Source organism: Lolium rigidum, chromosome 4 (genome assembly GCF_022539505.1).
Source record: "Lolium rigidum isolate FL_2022 chromosome 4, APGP_CSIRO_Lrig_0.1, whole genome shotgun sequence".
Taxonomy (NCBI): Eukaryota; Viridiplantae; Streptophyta; class Magnoliopsida; order Poales; family Poaceae; genus Lolium; species Lolium rigidum.
The window spans coordinates 151,032,441-151,038,440 of NC_061511.1; positions in this window are offsets into that span (position 1 = coordinate 151,032,441).

A 6,000-nucleotide genomic window follows, 5' to 3' on the forward strand; every position below is an offset into this window, starting at 1 on the left:
GCGACGCGTGGAGGCCGCGCAGCACCGACGAGACGTCTCGCCTGTCCCTCCGTCGCCATTAAGGCAAAGATGCCGCCGTGTGTCACTGCGCGCGAATAACTTCCGTCGCGAGGTAGGCGACGGTTAGGTTAAAATTAACTGTGCCGCTGACGCGTCGGCCCCGCCACTCCCCGCCTCGCTTCGTTGTGTCCGGCGTCCCCGGAGCGTCCCCGTGGGACGGGGACGGGCTCGGGGCGCCGGACACCGTATCGGGCCGCGCCGGACAAAAAAGGGCTTTGGGGGACGCGGCTGGAACGCTTTTTTTGTCCGGCGCGCCCCAAATCGCTTTGGGGGACGGTTTGGGGGACGCGACTGGAGATGCTCTTATTCTCTGCTCAAAGATTCTCATGAGCCACCTTTGGCTCTCAACTGGCTTTGGAACTCTTTCCGTTAAAAGAAACACAAGGTATTTTGCTGGCTAATTTTGCAAGATCGCCAGAAGGACATTTTTCCTGGATGATTATTCTTGCATCATGTCTAATGATCAAATTCTGGAAACTGGGGATCATCTTTTCTTTCATTGCAAGTTTGATGCAGCTATCTGCCCGGGCTGGACTATCCCTGCATCTGTCTCATTTGGAGTGCATTGATAAGCTTAAACAGATGATCCAGAAGCCTTTCTTTACGGAAATTTCACTCATGCAGCTTGGGCTATTTGGAAAACAAGGAATGGGTGTATCTTCTAGAATGGCAAGCCAGGTCTTTACACAGCTAAGCTTCTTTTCAAGGAAGAGTTGAAGTGGATTAAGTTCAGAGCAACAAGGAAAGCATACCGTCAGTTTGGATCTTGGATAGATAGATTTCCTTTAATTTTTAGCCAGTTTCTACCTTTAGTTTAGACTTGGCTCTTTTTTTTCAGTGCAAGGCTCATGTACAAACTGCAACCTTAAACCCAAAATATATAAAGGAGAAATCTAAACGAAAGCGCCGCACGGAAGGGCTCTCTGTGCGACGGTGCGTCGCGATACGTGCGTCGCCATCTAAGGGCGCGAGCGCACGACCACGTCGCTCAGGTGGACAGCGGTCTGAAGCCCCACATGTCAGCGTATCAACGTTTTGAATTTCGGGATCCGGGCTACATCCCATTATTTTCAGTTTTTTTTCTCCCACCGCCCATTTTCCGTCGGTTGTCCTATCCTTTTCTGTCCGTCTCGGTGGCGATTTCGGCGGCAGAGCTCGCTCGCCGCCGCTGTTTCTCCCGTTCCTCGCCGACGGCGACTAGATCCGCCGCACGCGCTTACTCGGTGAGTCTCCCCGCATCTGCTGGTGGTGTTTTTAGCCGTTCTCGTCGCCGCATCTGCGTGTATTTTATGCTGGTAGTTCGTCGTCCCCGGCGGTCGGAATCGCTGGTCGTCGGTGGGTATGGGTTTGGGGTTTTTGTCTGGGTGGGCGGCGTTGCGGTGCTCGTGTGGTGCTTCTGCGGCGGAGGGCAGGGGGCTTCCGTGACCGCGCGACTGTAAGGCTCGCCCCCGTGATGGCTCGGATCGAGTAGATTCGTCGATGAACACCGGCGCCGCCGTCGAGCTGTCCGTTGAGGGAGGTTAGCTACGGCGAGGAAGCGCTGGGTAGGTCGCTACCGAGGATACCCTGTCGTTTTTGTGGGTCACGCTCCTTGGTGAGGTCTCTGCCGCTGGGGGAGGCCGTCGTCGAGGATACCCTGTCGTTTTTGTGTACGAGACGGCTGAAGGTTGTGTCGTTGTGAAGTCGTTGAGGGGGAAGTTACAGTTGGGCACGAATTGCATGAATGCGATGAGGAGGGCACGACTGTGCTGTTGGTTGCCTAAGGTTCCTCTTCCCTTCCCACTACATCTCTATGACGATGGTGGCAGTCTGGAGTGTTGGTACTAATCTAGCTGCGCGACAAGCTCATTTTGTAGCTTCTCGTTGGGCTTTGGCGTCGATGGTGAGTTTGATGGCGGGGTGGGGGGATGGTGGTGACGTGCTTCTTTTGGGTTGCCAGGTTTTGAGGTAGGATTTTTGCGAGGATGTGAACCACGGGCTACAATTTTTCTACCGATGGAGCATTTTTTTAGAAGCTCCTACAAGCTTCTTTGGTTTTGCATGATTCCTAGCTCCATTTTGTCCAGCCATGGCCTCTCGTTTTTTGTTGTATTGTCTTTAGACTGAGGGATATGAGTTGACTCAGTGGATAAGGAAAATGAGATTAATTTTTTTAAGATCCGGGGGGGATATTTATGTGGAGTAGGAGCAAAATGAGAACTGGATATGATGTGGAGTCTCTGTTTTTTGATAACCTTTTTGTAATTATGTTACTCTCATTCATGTTTTTAATAGAGTGGACTTTTTGTTTTTGTTTAATCATAGGTGTTACAACCATGGCTAGGAGGAAGGCAGCGCGGAACAATGCTGGTCATAAAGGGAAAGCAGTTCGTAAGCGTCACCATGTATGTGTTTCCCGATATGTAATTCAACAACCGTGGTAGTAGCATGTGAATAACGTGTAGATGCATCCGATGAACCCGGTAGCCATATTATACTAAGCTGGTAGGTTTTTTTTTGTAAACTATGGTATGGTACATGATTATGGTCTGTGGCAGGAGCCATGTTATACTAAGTTGGTAGGTGTGTTTTAAAAATAAGGTAGCTGTATTATGATGGTTTGTTTTATCTGCAATTCATTTTTCCCCTGGTAGCCATGCTGTACTAAGCTGGTAGGTATTTTTTTAAAACATGTTGGCTGTATGATGATGGTTTGTTTTTTATACGCAATTCATTCTCCTGGTAGCCATGTTATACTAAGCTGGTAGGTTTTTTTTTAAAATATGGTAGCTGTATGATGATGGTTCGTTTTTTATACGCAATTTCATTTTTTCCCTGGTAGCCATGTTGTACTAAGCTGGTGGGTACTTTTTGAAAATATGGTAGCTGTATGAAAACCATGTTAGTTTTCGCAAGAAACACTGGGTATCATATTCATTTTAGTTTCTTTATTGTTTTTTCGGCGGGGTTTTAGTGGAGACCGAAATAGGGCTTCTCCAGCTCCTATAATTAAGCTATATAGCAGTTTGACTCAAGATAAGCGTGATGCAATAGTATCAATGGGACTCGGGAAGCTTTCCGGATATCAAGTGTGAACATCCGCACAATCCACTTATTAGTTGGTTTGTGCAATGTTACGAACCAGCTAGGAGAGCGTTTGTAGTCCCTTGTCGTGGCGTAATACCTTTGACAGAAGAGTCAGTTTATATCATGACTGGTCTTCCACGGGGGTAGTTAGAGGTTAAGTATTACGCTGATTATGAGTTGGAAGCTGTCATTGCTACAAGGCTTTTTCCTGGTGGAACTATTAGACCAAAGGTTTCCGATCTCGCAAAGATGGTTGAGCAGTATGTGGGGGCTGATGACTCTTTCAAGGAGCTGTGGATGTTGTTCATCATGTCAACAGTAGTAGCCCCTACAACTGATAACAAGTTGAGTAACAAATGTTATCCTATGCTGGTAATAACATTTTCCTTTTTCATTAGTGTTTTTTTAAGTGGTGGTTATCTGTTTTTGTGTTGTGTGTGTGTTATCTCATGATTCTGGTTGGTTGCATTTTCTACCCAGGTCGACATTGCTCGAGCAAATGAATTTAACCTCTGCAAATTTGTTGCCAATCAACTTCATGATCACCTATCAAATCAGAAATACACAAAGGGTTGCTTATTGTACTGTATGGTGAGTTTCTTCTAGTTCCTCTGTATTTTAAACTGAAACAAATGGTTGTTTATTATTGCTCTTTTCTTTTTTCTTTCTACACATTGTTTTCATGTAACAATCCTAATTTCTGTTTTCTGCTTATCTTTTTTTCATGTGTCTTCATTTACGTGGATATACAAGTTGAGATATTTCGATGCTCTTAAAACTGATCACTTTGAGCTAGAGCTTGGCAATGCTAATTTTGCTATAAATGCTTGGTCAAAGTTAGCTATTGATGTAGTGGGAGCATTGGATGTTCAGGAGTATGATACAACCACTTTTGGTGTTTTGGAGGTTAGCATTTTTGTATATGTACAACTTTCTCCATGCAGTTTTTGTACTCAAATGCATGTAATTCTCTGTATTTTTGTTGCTCACTGTATTTTTCATTCACTTTTTCAGTTGAAGGATGAGTATAAAGATGTTGGCGCCCTTGAAATGGGTCTTTTTGGTGGTCCAGATGGATTTGATTCCTGGATGAAGCTTAATACACATCCCAGTTGTACACAAAAGGTAGCTAACTTTGAACACGCTTTTTTGTGTTTTCTGCTAAAGGCGCTGCTGGCTAGTCTGTGTTTTTGGTTGTGAGTGTGCCTTCATTTTTTTTTCATGTTCAATTCTGTATTCACATATTTTAGCTTTTGTTTCCTTTTGTACAGCAACGGGTGAAAGCATTCAGTTTAATGCAGAACTTTGCATCAAGTCTAAATGGTCTGTTGAGCAGCCTTGTTCAAGGATTGACACAATGTAGCGACGGAGAATCAAGCGATGATGATGCTGATTCGTATCACGAAGATGTTGACACAGAGGTATCTGAACATGATGCACACGAGAATCATACATATAGAAATGTACCTGCCACTAGGAAAGTTGGATGTGCAACTGGTCATGCAAAGAAGAAGATGCTTGCGCCGCTTCCAGAACTCGCCACAAGGAATGGAGGTCAGCAAGATGGAACTACAAGCCAAGCTAATCTATCTCCTGCTGTTGGAATAGAGAAGAAACTTCAGGAAGATAATTTTAGTAGAGAATCTCCTCCTGCTATGCACTCACAAATAAATGTACCGTCCTTCAGTGACTTGGATGTATCTGATGAAGTGAATGGCGGCGGGAATGAAAGTGAATCACCTTTTGAGTCAACTCCGCAATATGATGACAGAATCAGGGGTAGTGCAGCACATCTTGCAGCAAGCCTTAGCAATTGTAAAATGATGAAAGAGTCAGGGTTTCCATCATCTTCTGAAAAAATTGCAAATAGTAGGATCAAGAATGTGGTAGCAGTAGAACTTGGAATTCCTGTTCGTGTGTCCGAGCAAGGAAATGATCCTACTGCCATGCTAAAGTTTGTACCTGACCATGGACAACAAGTTTTGGAAACCATTCCAGAAAGGTATTTTTTTTGTTTTTACATTTGTTTATCTGGTTTACATGCATGGAAAACTGTGGATTTAGTTCTCAAGGAAACCATGAAGGAGCTGGTAGTAAATGCTAGATAATATGATAGTTGAACCAAATAAACTTGGTAGCTATTTCTGTCTTAACATGATAAGTTTTCATATAAAATATGGTAATTTTGAATGAATAATTCCTCTGAAGAAACTGCTAGTTATTCTTTTTGGGCAAACATGGTGGTTAATTGTAAATAATATGATAGTTGAACCTGATAAACCTGGTAGGAATCATTGACTTAACATGATATATTTTGTATACATAATCTGGTAGTAAGTAAGGTTTTTCCTGTCTCTTTTTTTGTTTTTTGATGCAGGGATATTGTTGATGATCATTTAATTCCAACAAGTGGTTTTTTGGGAGGTGCCCAGGTGGCTCCAGTAGTATCAAATGAAACTCAAAAGAAAAGGTAAACTCTTACAACAAGTGGATTTTTTATCTGTGTGTTTTAAATGCATTTTATCCTGATAGCTTTTGTCGACATAATGTGGAAAATACTGATTGGTTAGTACCTAAGGTTTCTTTATTTTTTTTATGTAGGGATATTATTGATCATAATTTAAATACAATCAGTGGTAATGTTGAATTGAAAGGCAAGGATGTCATTATTCAAGAGTCAACAAACAGTGGGTTTTTGGAGGATGACCATGTGCCTCAAATAGTATCAAATCAAACTCCAAAGAAAAGGTTTCAATCAGTTTTTTGTTTTTGCATAACTCCAAAGAGGATAGCCATGACCATGTGTATCAGGTTTTCTGGAAATGTTTGATTTTTTTTCATGTTGAACATATAGGAAACGCCAATGTAAAGCAG